This window comes from Epinephelus fuscoguttatus, linkage group LG15, assembly GCF_011397635.1.
Source record: "Epinephelus fuscoguttatus linkage group LG15, E.fuscoguttatus.final_Chr_v1".
Lineage (NCBI taxonomy): Eukaryota > Metazoa > Chordata > Actinopteri > Perciformes > Serranidae > Epinephelus > Epinephelus fuscoguttatus.
In genome coordinates, this window is record NC_064766.1 from 18,342,783 (window position 1) to 18,356,836 (window position 14,054).

Here is a 14,054-nt window from a genome sequence, read left to right on the forward strand (position 1 = left end):
ATTACTACTTCAATGAAAAAGAGAAACTCATCTGCTAAGATCAGTGCAAAGGTTCAAGGGGTTCTCTTCAATAAACGCTTGGTTAAAATCTAAAGTGAAAGTACTGATGTTACTGCATATCTGAGTCGTGTAATTAATGACATTAAAAAGATGCTCCAGCAACATGTTCGTCCTCCTTTTCCCCCTCTTTTTCACACTCACAAATTGTCCAAGATAAATATAAATTACTTATACGTTTTTTGCTGTGCCTCTGAAATGCCTTTTTCCCGGAAGTACTGAGACCATTACAAATAGACAGATCCTACAGTATAGGTCTTATCAGGATTCAGATAAGAGGACTGCAAAGTTGGGATAACGATCTGGTAAAAAAAAACCCTGCCTGGTACTGAAACTGATACAGCAATACTGAGGGAAAAGAAGAGAACAGCAGGGAAGGTGAGGAAAATGCTGTCAACACTCAAACTGACTAGAATAGAATATATATATTCTAGTGCTGGGAGTTACAAGTGTTATGTTGCCTTGGTGTACCCAGGTCTGGACCTTTAAATGTACTGAGTATTTTGAGTTTTCGTGTTTTGGGTGTTGCATGGGCCCCTACAAGGTGGGGCAGACTGATACAGTATGTGAGTATCGAGTGGAAGTAAAGCAAAATGCGTCAGTATAACCCAAAATATTACACTGTAGGTTACATAAAATTGATAACTTAGAAACACAAGATGTGTTTTCACAGAGCTTACTGTAATTATTGTGTTGATGCTATGTGTTTATTATTTTTACAGCAAGTAAACAGAAATCAGCCACCTCGTACTGTATGGATGTCGCATTATGATAGAGGCAGAGGTAGGAATGACCTTGAGTTGAAAATGTATTTAAATTGAAAAGGCACAAAGGCTCTTAAAGTTGTCTTGGAGCTGCGAGTCTCACCAAAGTCTACAGACAGCCATGAATGGTATCCACAGGATAACAAGCATGAGTCTACAGTCTGACACTGTCACTGACTGTTAATTTCAGCGATGACGAAGATGATTTGATGTTGATGATGAGGTCGGTGGTTGTACTAAGGATTGTTGTCCATGAATAGGTGGATGTCATATACTTGTACATGTGACCAGTGGACTCTCGTGTTGTCTCTGTTGTGTTGCTATGAAGACGCCCAAATCGTAGATATCTTTGGAGGCGATCTCCGTTTATTCTTGACAACTCTGACAGCAAGAGATAAATACAAAATCCTCTGTCAATTACGACCATATAACTCAAGCCCCTACACAAATTAGGTGTTAGCATATTATACATATCACTTTAGGCTGAAAAACAAACAGCTTAACAGCGCTAAAACACAGCAATTACTACGAGAGCAATGTTGCTTACGTCTCCCATGGAGTACAACAGCAAAAGGAAAGAGGTAAGGTCGGAGTTATTAACAACTGAAACAAATTTTGTGTAATTATAATACTTGATAATACATTTGACTTTGTTACATATATAACTGCTGTATAATCGACCCTGTTACATACAGTCATATTGATGTTTACACTTTGGGGTTGTGCTTTTCCCATATTTTGAATTGCCTTGAGCTGTGTCTGTCTTTTCCTATTGTCTTACAGGTTTTTGTCCTATATTTGTTGTACCGTATCGTTTCGTGTTGCATCGTATTGTATCGTATCGTATCGTATCGTATCGTTTTGTATTGTATCGTATTGTATCCTATTGTATATAAACAAATCTGGCAAGCTCCAGAGCTGCCTCGAGTATTCTTTGGAGTACAGGCTGCAATTCGGCATATATGGGGGTGACGAGTATATACATAGACTAGTATAGTGCTAGCAGCTGTCATGGCAAATCAGGTTGAGTTGAGTCGACTATGCAGATTTGTAGTACTACCATGGCCAAAGAAAAAGAAAACCCAAGCAGTCACATAATCGGAGGTGTTTTTCCCACAAATTTCAAGCTTAATCAAATTTACCTTTATTGGAAAAAAATACCTAAATTGTCTACCCTAAGCATTCATTACAGTTTACAGCCTAACTTCCTGTTTCATCTTTGACCCACTGTGCTCACTACAGTAAAGCATGCGCACAGTTTTTCTGTGCAATGAGGCATTGTTGAGACAGCTGTGTTCATTTTGGGTTTTCCCTCTAAATAGGTTTTGATAATCTTACTAAACTGTTTGCATGTTTACTACTTGTAGTTGTGGGTAGAGTACTGAAAATCTGTACCCAAGTAAAAGTACAATTATTCCCATAAAAATTACTCAAGGAAAAGTGAACATTAACTGCTTTTAAGATGTATTTTTTAAAGAATAGACGGACACACAATATTATTGACAGATTGCAAACATGCATGAAGGATATAGATATAAAAGTGGTACATATAGCACAGCAGCTCACAGAGAAACTATGTGTGAATCATGCTGCATTTTCTGAATCAAAATAAGAACATTATTATAGAGCAAAGCCCATTTTAAAATCTAATTAAATTCTGTGTGGGAATACAACAACAAACCTGTCTCCCATTCACTCCTAATGCAGAGGCTTCAGACCCCCTGATGATATCCCCAACTCATATGTCTAAGCAGGGTTTTTGATTAAACTGTCCTCAACAACAGGAGTGATATATAGGATTCTTTCTTAATATACAGCATTCCACTTTAATGAGACAAGTTCTCAGGTGTTGCCAGAGGGATGATGTCATTGTGATGAAAGGCAAAGTGGTCATGTCTTTCATGTTGGCAATCCCTCCATTAAATAACAGATGAAAGAGCAGCTAAAGACAAAAGCGAGCTGGTCACGCTGGATAGAAGAGACAAAGCTAATGCTTAGAACAGGATTTCAAGGACAGGTGGCATTGTATCCCTGCACTGACAATGAATCTGTCGACCCCTCTGTCATCTTGGGAAGTAGCTTTGACCTCGGTGACGGATTTTGCATTTGGCATCCTTTTGACTTTCCTCCAATGCCGACATGAAATAGAATCCAGATACTTTGAAGTGAGGTGTCAAAACACGAGTCCTAGCTTTCTGGTGAATAAGTTATGACAGTACCTCTTGTGGTCAAAGTTTTATTCTTCAAGGTTTGTTTGGAAGTTCAAAACACATACTGTACTGTTCAGCAGGCTTACACGTAGGAACTGATATGAAAGCATACAGTTAAACATTTAAACATTAAAACTGTGGTAATGCACTTGATAAAGGGTAGGTACTGTATGTGTAGCAGGCAGCTCCACAAGGAGAGATTTTTGCTGATTATACTCAAGTACATTTACTTACATGGTGTTTTTATACAGTAATTGAGTTTTTTTCTCCAGCCCAGTCACCTGAGGAAAATGTTGGTATTATCCATTTCTGCAAACCATGAATATGTTACATTTGCACATTACATACAGATCATATCAACATTTGTAAACAGATGAATTATATAAGCTGACTTGTCATCTGAAGGAGGAAGGGATGGTGGAGTGTGTGTCACCAAGGCAAAAAGCCTTGCACACGACTGTTCAAGACTAACAACAAAAGAAAAAGCTGTGATTTAGCAAGTTATTACTGTGTTCCCAGCGAGCCCCATCTCACTCCAGAGTTGTCAAAATTCGGTGCTTGGGCAGTGACTTGCGGCGTCAGACACCAACGAAAAAAGCCGTCCTTTAACGTTGGCATGATACCCAGCTAGTCGCCATTATAGCTTAACGGCACCCAGCGGCATCAGGGGGAAGTGCAGCTGGACAAGGATGAAAGTTACGGAGACAAATGTCTGAGGCAGGCGGGTGGGAGTGGTGGTGGTGGATGGGTCCAACAATCACAGATTGAAGGTGAAGACCTGAGAGAGCAGTGCTTGTGTCCTGCAAGATTCTAAAGCCAAACCCTGTTCTTTTTTCCTAAACCTAACCACTTCCTTTTGTTGCCTAAACCTAACCATGTATGTTTGTCGTTAAAGGAAAACAATGTCAATTTGTGGTGTTGAAAGAAACTGTGTGTAAACGTTGAATTTCTTGTGAAAACGGAAGTGTACCTTGAAAGAAGACAATGCATGTAACAGGTAGAACTTGACACGGCGTCCCACAACGTCAACAACCAACACAACCCAGGGTACCTTGCACGTTTTATGTGGACGTGGAAAGTCCATGACCAAGCATGTCAATATGTAACAAGGATGGAGTGAGAATGGGTTGTCCCAGCAGCTTTAAAGACACCAAACTTGGGTGTTTTGAAACAACCCATCACTGTTTTTCTAGCAGCTTTTTAGGCACCAAGAGCGATTGATTTTTACAGAGACATCACTGCTTTTCCTGCCAGGGTTGTACCCACCAATCATAATATTTTAAGCCATTTTCTTTTTCCTAACCATAACCAAATGGTTTTTGTGTCTAAACTTAACCACACCATAACCACAGTGTTGTTGACATGTAAAGTTTCAGCGTATCTGCAATAGCATGCTAATGTAAAGTATCCACAGTTTACAGAACCATTGAGTGCCTACATTTATTCTGGCAGTCGGGCTGAGTACTTCTTCCTCCACTGACTGGGATTATTCTAAGTATGTATTCTGTGTTGCAGATCTACAACTGCAGGGTTGTGAGTGGGTAAATCAATCATCATAAATGAGGGACAGCTGCTACACAGATTAATTATTCCACTCACACACCCACTGTTTAGCCTTCTGGAGGCATCACGAACCAACTTCAACAAGTCGTCAGTGATGGGAAGATGCTGACTTGATAACGCCACTGAGATACAGTGTGCCCTCCCTTATGTTTAAACTTTGAAATCCATCTCAGCTTTCAATACCAGCACTCATTCATAAAACAGCGCAAGGGGAGGTTCTTTCCATCTGTTTCTGTGAAAAGAAATGTGTTACAACACTCTACATGTAGCTCATTATATTGATTTCAAACAAGCCATCATGATAGTGTATAGCACTTTAGCTTGCCAAGATCTAATTGTCTATTTCCCCAATGTCATTGGATGGTGTGTATTCACTGCAACCTCCCGTCTCATCATCTCAACATTCCCATCCCGCCCCCTCATTAAGTGAATCATTTCTTGAGATGCTCTAATGGCTCCTACAAATTGTTTATTGGGCAATTTAATTTGTGTGTAAGGAATCCTAATAAACACTCCTGGCACACAGACGAGTAATTATACGTTTAACTAAACAGATAATTGGATGGGCTTGAAGATAGATTAGTGCATCTCAGTCTTATTGGGAAATACAGTAACTTTTCAGGAAATGCAAGCAGTTGAATTTACAGTAATGACATTTGATATTCATACTATGAGATAAAATGTTGCTTGATTTGTGAGTCAATGAAAATGGAAGGAAGTGCCTTTGTGGACACATTAAAGAGCATATTTCCAGGTTTAGTAATATATTCTGTATTTCCATGCCGTTAGCTCGGCAAAGAGTAAATATTGAACCTTTTTAGCTAGGTGTGTTCACTATATTACCTCAGCTGCAGTCATATTATACATCTTCATTCAATAAGATGAACTCTCTCTGGAAATCTCATATATTGTTTCAGTTCACACAGGAATACTAACCTCTGACAAAGGAAGGAGTCTTTCACTGTTCAGGTCAAGCACAATATTAGTGCAACGCAGTCGCAGTGAGGCTGTAATTGAATTATTCTTGCATCAGTCTATTGATTCACAGTATTTATTTTTAATTCTATCGATCAGACTAATAATGTTATCTAGTCAGATGCATTTGTAAAATTGCAGTCTGTAGCAACATACATGTCCACACTGGCACATTACATCATCATGTGTCTTGTGATGGTATAGATTTAAGGCTTGAACAACAACACAGACCATTTTAACACATCAGCAGCGGCATGACCCTAGCGTGGTCTTCTGTGGAAGTTTTCATCAGCGGAGCATCAGACATCCCGAGACTATGTCAAACTGAAATCTCTACGCGGCAGAGCCTGAATGATTTATGCATTTGTCATTTCTCATTTGTTGAAACAAGGTGTCAACGTTTTTGTTCCATTGCACCAGTCAAGCCTGCAGAGATGAAGAGGTAAGGATGGAGCACATGCCCTTGAAGAGAACAGCAAAGTCAACCAGGCAATTTGTCCAGGCGCGTCTCTTTTCTCAAGTATTTTGCCGCGAAGGTGCAACGGTATTAGACAATCACCTTGTGACTCATTTGTAAATCCTCTCTGTCCTTCCATTACATGAACTCACGGCGCATACTTGTACATCGTCACAGCCAGAGGATGGTAAATGCAGTCGCTGTTTTAAAAGAAATTATCTCAGCTGCTTTTGAAAATACCCACCCATGGTGAACTGCTCTAATCCTCTTTGACTTTGATAACGAATTAATTGAGCATCTGCATAATTCTTTTTTTTTTTGGACAACAACATTCAAATGTAATTGCTGAGTGAGCACTGCTGTTAGTACATATTTATGTTACTGATATTGGAAGTTGCTGTGTATAACCTAGCCGTGCAGTCACTAACACACAGTGCTGCTGCATGCAAATGTGTGTACATCCATCCTTATAAAAAGGAGCACATTTCACTTAAAGAGGGAAACCAGAAATGGTTGTGATAAAAATGTAATAATGACAAATAAGAGCCCAAATTAGGATAAAGCAGCTTGTTTTAAAGCTGCCGTGCCATCGTGTCCATTCATCATACTATGATTCACACTCCTTGAGGACTAACAGATGGAACCTAAACATTTCAGTCTCTCAGGCATTCATGGAATTTGCTACGGAAAGGATATCGAAAATACAAACCCACCACAGACAATCCTTTTAGTGACTTAAAAGGAGATTAAATAAGGTGGAAAACATCAATGTTAAGCTGATGTAAAGTGACAAAAATGGAATGGATTGGAGTCAGTGCCAGCCTTGTAAAATCAAACAGGGCACATCAGCATCAGGGTGCTCAGTGATGACTCTGGTGGCCAGAAACTAAACGATGAGACTATATATTTTAAATCAGCAGTAATGCTGTAATATAGCAACTCAATCACCAGAGTAAATGTTGTCATTTAAGATTTCTGCAAATTACAGATACATTAAATGTTTCATATGTTGTGGACATGTTAAAAAACTCAACTTGTGACGAACGTGTGGTTAGGTTTACACACACACACACACACACACACACACACACACACAAAAGAAAAACATCATGTTTTGGCTTAAAATACTGTAAAACTAGCCCGGGCTATTATTTGTTTAACTCACAACGAGCCTATATTTGGGACAGGTGTCTATGGGACAGGCCTTTAATTCCTTTCACACAAAACTATCGGGAAATATAATCCAATTGTTTATTTAAACCAGTATGAATATTGCTTGTATAAAAATTAGATTAGCTTCAGATAACTTATCAATTATAAATCATTAAACCACACCAATAATTAAACAATACTCACAGCTTGGATTCATTTTTATGAAAAACCCCTTTTGATTCTTTTCATCTGAGGACACGTACTGACTAAAGGAATATGATTAACTTACAGGGTAATCAAGGAATGGACACATCATTTATGTGGTTTTTTTCAACCTGGTTTTATACATTCAAAGAACTTCTATTAAAAAAAATGAACTGCTTGGCAACCAGACCAGGCGTCTATTTAAGACATGCATTTATTTGTCATGATGTGTAGCCACCTGGTTTTGTTGCCCCAAATATGGCAGGAGTGGTCCCCATGTCTTGTTAAAAAATATTCACTTTTGTCGCCACACATTGCTGGAAATGTCCCAATGTCTTATTGAAAAATACTTTCTTCAGTCACTATAAACATGGCTGGAAATGTCGCTGTCTCAAGCAGCTGTCTGTCCTAGGTCTCACACCATTCACTACCTCCTCTTCCTAAAGAAAAACTCATCTTATATACATGTAATCTGAACTACGTCAGCTAAGAAATGTTGATAGCATACATATAAAACTTAAAAATGTACTGGTCTGCAGAAATGTACAGTGCCTGCATTTGATTCTTTTGACCGGGCTGGACATAATTTGTGGCCTAAAAGATTGCCTATTTTTGCGAGAATTTTTATCATGAGGTTCCAGTTTTCATCTGCTAGCCATCCAGGACAGTGTTGGGCTGTGTGGTGGTCCTGCATCAGTGCGTATTTCACCCATATAGATTTGTTGTAAAAAGTAAGATTGCTTGCACTAATAAAGCAAGAGAAATGCAAAACATCCACTTATGTGGTTTTTTACAATTATGCGTATCATTTAAAGAAATTGGCTCGTTCATATACACGTGGCATTTCAACCTCTGCATGTGTTTTGGATGCAAATTATTTGACAGTGTTTCATACATGGCAACCTTAACTTAGGTGACATCACATGCATGCAAAAGTGTGCAAGGAAGTACTGTATTCAACCAGCTTAATCTTGCATATACTCACGTACACCCACACAACTTTTTGGGGAAGCTTGGCCTCATCCTGTCAGTGTAGGAGCTGACAGACAGGCTTTTGCTGTGTGTGTCAAAGGAAGTGGTCCGGTATAGACTTGAGGGATTCACTAACTGAACACTGAACAGGGGAAGAAAGAAGGTGAGAGAGAGAAGGAGAGACAGACAAAGAGAGAGGGAGACGGAGTGACAGACACAGAAAAAGAAAGACGGAGAGGGAGAAGAGAAAAGTGTGTGTGTGTGTGTGTGTGTGTGTATACGTGTGTGTCGTAGAGGGGGTTTAAAGTGCCCCAGGCTAAACCACGTGTGAAGATGGCAGGGCCTGAGAACTCCCTGCTGCTGGGGAACAAGACAAAACAACAAGCCCAAATGTATAAACTTTAACACCCTGTCCTTCCTTGTAAATGCATGAGCAATACCCAAAGCCCACTTTGACATTTCGCTAACTCAGTTTGGGATAGAGCACTTTGAAATTGAGGTTCACATGCAGGTAGTGCTGAATTGAGATACACCAGGTTAAACTGAAATATCTTGTCAAATTATAGACAGAGTTTAGTTCAGAAGCACAAGGTAAGTCTACAGCACCTGAGTTTGTTACTAACAGCATGCAATTATATGTGGAGGGGGGTCATTTTTATGGCTGAATACAAAATCTGCCCCATGATTAGGAATTATGCTTGTAATTAAGCCACATGAAGCTTTTAATGTGACATTTTTAAGGAACTGACTGCTCGCTAAACCTCTTCCCCAATCAGTGATTGTCCCATCATAGTCTGGCAACCATAACAAGGCACGGCAGGTCTGTCAGAGTTTTCCTTTTCTCCACAGGCTGAGGCAGAGTACACAGAACTGTTGTAAGACATATAAAGAGTTTGGAGGGTGGTGTTTTGTTATCCTTTCCAAAACCAAAAAGGAACAAATGCATTGCCAAAAGTGATAAATCAGATTTTTTGTACTTTAGCATGCATGGCATCATGCACTGTGACATTCAGAACATTAATACAGAAGCAAAAAACTATTTGCCATGTAAAGATAAAGTGGAGCACTGGCGTCCTGAGAAGAAAATTAAGTCACGCTCCCACTGTGTGTTGTAATCTCAGTTTCTGTGTTCTTTGTTGTGGTAATTTTATGCTTTCCCCGCACCCTCCGGTTCACCCCATGTTAACACCTGTCAGCATTGTTGCCGCTGTTAGCACCATTAGCTGCTAGCAGCTAGCTCAAGGCCAAAACACGATGGTGCTGAATGGTGCGTATCAACAAACTAACCCCTATCATTTTCTATTTACAACCCCACACTGGTGGCAGCTAGACATGTGCAGGATCTTATGGACACCGGCCCACAACAATTCACACCACTGTCCTATTTCTAGCCTCGCCACTCCTTAATTAAACACATTTTTTCCCTACTTGCTCCCTGCTTGTACATACCGGCTGACATGGCAGCTCGACTCTCGACATTGATGAGGAGAGACTAGTTGTTGAGGTCAAGAAATATCCTGAGCTTTAAGATCTGACAATGACAAAAAAGATATTTCCTGGTGAGCAATAGCTATGGAAATTAGCTCTTTGGGTGAAAAATCAGGTTTGTTTACTTGAATTTAAGCAGGAATGAGTACAGATCTTTAAATTCAATTTCAATTTCAATTCAATTCAATTTTATTTTATTTATAAAGCCCAATATCACAAATCACAATTTGCCTCACAGGGCTAAGTAAAAGTAGTAATAACTGTGTGTGGTGTCATCTGTTAATGCGCTGCAGTGCAATACTTCCTATCAGTGCTAGGGGCGGCACTTGACTCGCCTCATATGACACGCTGTGGCGCCAGTGTGTTTTCAGCTTCAGCCACCTCCATGTTGAGAGCCATGCTCAGGCAATCCTGGCTCAGACTCTGAACCATAGATAGCTCTGAATGTTTCATAAAAGTCCTTCAATTAGCTTGCTAGCAGCTAATTAAATTTGTTGGCGATAGTCATCATTCTAGAAAGCAGAATGGATGGTTGGCGCCTAGAAATAAGAAAATAAGAAGACTTCATTTGTCTACCTCTGTCTCAAATAAAGGACCCATTGTTTAAGAAAAATGTCATAAATCTTGAGTTGTAAACCTGCCTGTACACTAAATATGTGCAGTGTCAGAACATAGGGCTTGCCAGGCATACCAACAGTAAGGGGCAGGGCTTAGTGAACTGTCAGCTAAGTAAGGAATTTAAGAAATTCTTTAATAGTTTAAGTTGAAACGGCTAATTTAGACGTGGACAGAAAAGTGTAAGCTATATCCTGCGGCACTGTAAAAGGGAATCACTCAGTATCAGAGCACTCACGGAACATTTTCCAAATCTGAGACAGGACAGAGAGACAAGATACTTTGAAAGTCAAAAGGCTAAGGGCATAGGAAATGACTGCAGCACAATGGTAGTCTGCTCAATGTTCAATTATTGCTGATGAAAGGGACATTTTGTGGGGCGGACATCAGAGAGTGGGATTAGTGAAAGTGATTTCCTTGTCCTGGGTTGTTTGACAAAGTCTGCCTGTAATCCTCTTGAAAACTTTGCCGTCTTGGCTTTTCCTGACTGTTGGCTTTCCTCTGAGCTGAAGATGGCACACAGAGCAGGAGAAAAAAAAACATCCACTTATGTCTTGAGGAAAATTGATCTGAGCCATACACACAAAAATTTGTAGAGGGTATATTTTTTTCAGTATTAATGTATTTTGAGTATCAGCTAAAAAAAAAAAAATGAAATGTGACCTAAATTCTAAAACTGCAGTCTGAATTTTTTGCCACTGTTGCCCAAAACTGACTTCTATACTGATTGATTGGATTGAGACTGGTTGAACTGATTATAGTATAGGAAGCATGTATTAAAATACTGAAGCATGGATGAATTATATCATTATCATTCTCCTGCTGATAACAAGTCATTAACTTGAATTGAAAGCCAGCTCAATTTATGCACAATGTTTGGTTACTCTTTAAAGTATGATAAAGGCAACAATCTATACAGTGTTGACAGTGCATGCACAACTGCACTTGGTTATTTTCTATAAGGAGGCAACGAAACAATGGAAGGTTTTCCAATGTGCTGATGATAATTATTAAATGAATGTTTAATGCAGACATGAATAGTTTGGATATTTCTGAAAGCATGGATGCTTTTCTTTCCAGAATCATTTGTGCATGAATATTTTAGCAGGGGCACTTTTTGTAATTCTTCCCAAACACTTCTTTGACTATTAGCAATATGTTCAGATGCATTAAAGCTCATATTCTGGAAATCAAAAATGAGATTAGTTGAAATTGGTTCGGGTCTAATTCAAGTCTAATTTCAATACGTGTCTAAAAATGTGATTGTTTTTTCGTGCCTGTGTCTCATCCAGCTCCATGATCCAGCCAAGTGGATCCAAAGACATGAGGATTTAATAAAACATACCAACATTTGGCAAACAGTCACCATTTGAATAAGGCAGGATTATAAAGATGGAGCATGCTGATAGCAGTGAGATTCTGACTGCCTGAGGCTATCACTGAGCAAAGATTTACCCCATAGTGTCCTTTCTGACGGGGAATGAAGAAAATAATACCTTATTTCCTTTTTTTACTTTTGCATGTGCATTGCAAACCCCAAAATAGACAGATTGACAGACAGATAGACACAGATAGATAGACAAATGTTGCTGCCTCTGTCAAGCCCCTCTGTCCAGTGTGTTTGAGTGAGATCAACACTCCTTCCAAGCATATTGTTCTCTGGCTGACCTCGAGTGCTAACCTCACTGTGAGAGGGACAGTGAAAAGAGAATTTGCCTACATTGATCAATAAGGTATCACATTTTCTGGCTGATATCCTACAGGCCATGCCATCTTCACTTCAGCGAGTACTGGTCGGGTACAAGTCAAAAGGAACTGTTAGGAAACCTGCTGGTCATGCTAACCCGAGCTTTTCATTGGAAAACATTTTGGATAACGACACTATAGTTGGGGTTGTCTTTTGTGCACCAGCAGTAGGTCTCTTAGGGGCCGTACACATGCTGCGTCTTTAACTGCTTGGAAAACTGGGGCTGGGCGCCACTTGTGTGCCTTTATTGAGCCAGCTTTTAAGAGTGTGGTGGTAGGTTGTGTCTGAGATTGCTAAGCAACCTTAACAAGTACTGTATTGTAGCCTATTTACCTGAAATCCTGAGTGCAGAGCTGATCTTCTTCCAGGCGCTGTCTATGTTTATTAAGTGTGCGGGCGTATCGTCCGTGGGACAGATGAAAAACTCTGGCAGACCTGCACCAAAATGATCAACCTAATATTTACCACAGACTGATATTTATGGAAGAGGGGAAAGGTATCTGTCGGCTGTGATTGGTTGTTCCTTGTCACATGGCTTGTGGTGCGCGCTGCAGCGTTCCGAAAGTTGCACTCAGTTTATCAGCAGTCATGGCTTGAAAATAGGTGCTCGGGAATGCATGCACACTGCTCTGGTGTTGCTCTGGCATTTGAGTGGGCCTGCCATGTGTCTTCATGGAAAACAATGAATTTTAGGGCACGAAAAATGCGGCATGTACAGCCCCTTAAAGGGTGTATGGTGTATCAGCTCGTTGTCATTCCCAGGGCGTTGGACTACTATTATGTCATGCCCTTTGGTCTCTAAAATGGACTTTCACCCAGGAGACCAGAGTCCATGTCTGAGTGAAACCAAAAGTCAATGTTGTTTTGATGGAATGCCATGCAATTTACGTGTGATTGCTGCCCACTTACATTGATTACCTATTTATGTCACAGTCCTTTACATAACAAACATACTTTTTTTAATCAAACATAATTTTTTTCTAACCCTAACCAAGTACTCCCTGTTGTCTAAACCTAAACCATAGCTGTTTCACAGTGTTAACCACGTTAACAATGTGTTCAGTTGTCATGTAGATGTGCAAAAATCTGCCCTCTGCGTCACTATGAGATCCCGAGGGGTGTGACAGTGTGTCTGTATTTGATGACCTGGGAATGACAACGGGTTGGGTGTATTTTATCTATTTATTTATTCATGGTTAAGATTATCTTTTAGAACATTTTACCCTTATTGGACAGATGACAGTAGAAGCAGACTGGAGCGTTAATATAGACAGTGCAGGCAGTGCGATTGCACTGGGGCCCCTGGGACGGAGGGGCCGTAGAGAGAGCGGGCCCTTGCAAGTGATTCAGATTGGCACCTTGGAAATATACCTGTGTTTAAACATAAATGATTAAAAAAAGAATAGTATTAATTCAAAAACAGTGCAATTTTCTATCCTAAGAGGGGCAAACCCATCTGTGTCATGGTTTTCTTTTTCCTTTTTATTTGTTTTAAATAGTCAGTAGCTATAAACAAAACTATATGCTTTTTCTATATAATTTATAAAATCTATAAATATACTATAAAACCCATTCAGTCAAATTATTGATTTCCTCCTTTCTTTGATTTTTTTTTTAGATATGCAATGATGATTGCTTGGTAATATGTGTGCTGATGCTATCCAATGTCACGTCTCTATTAGTTTCAAGACAATACACGCACAATAGCGCGCACTTGGGCCCATCTTATTAATGTGCGCTGGGGCCTGTTGTAAGTCCCTTATACCACTGGAGGGGGGTTTGACATGCAAGACGGCTGGAATTGAATCATGGACATTGCAGTTACGTGGCATGCATATTTTTTTGAAGCA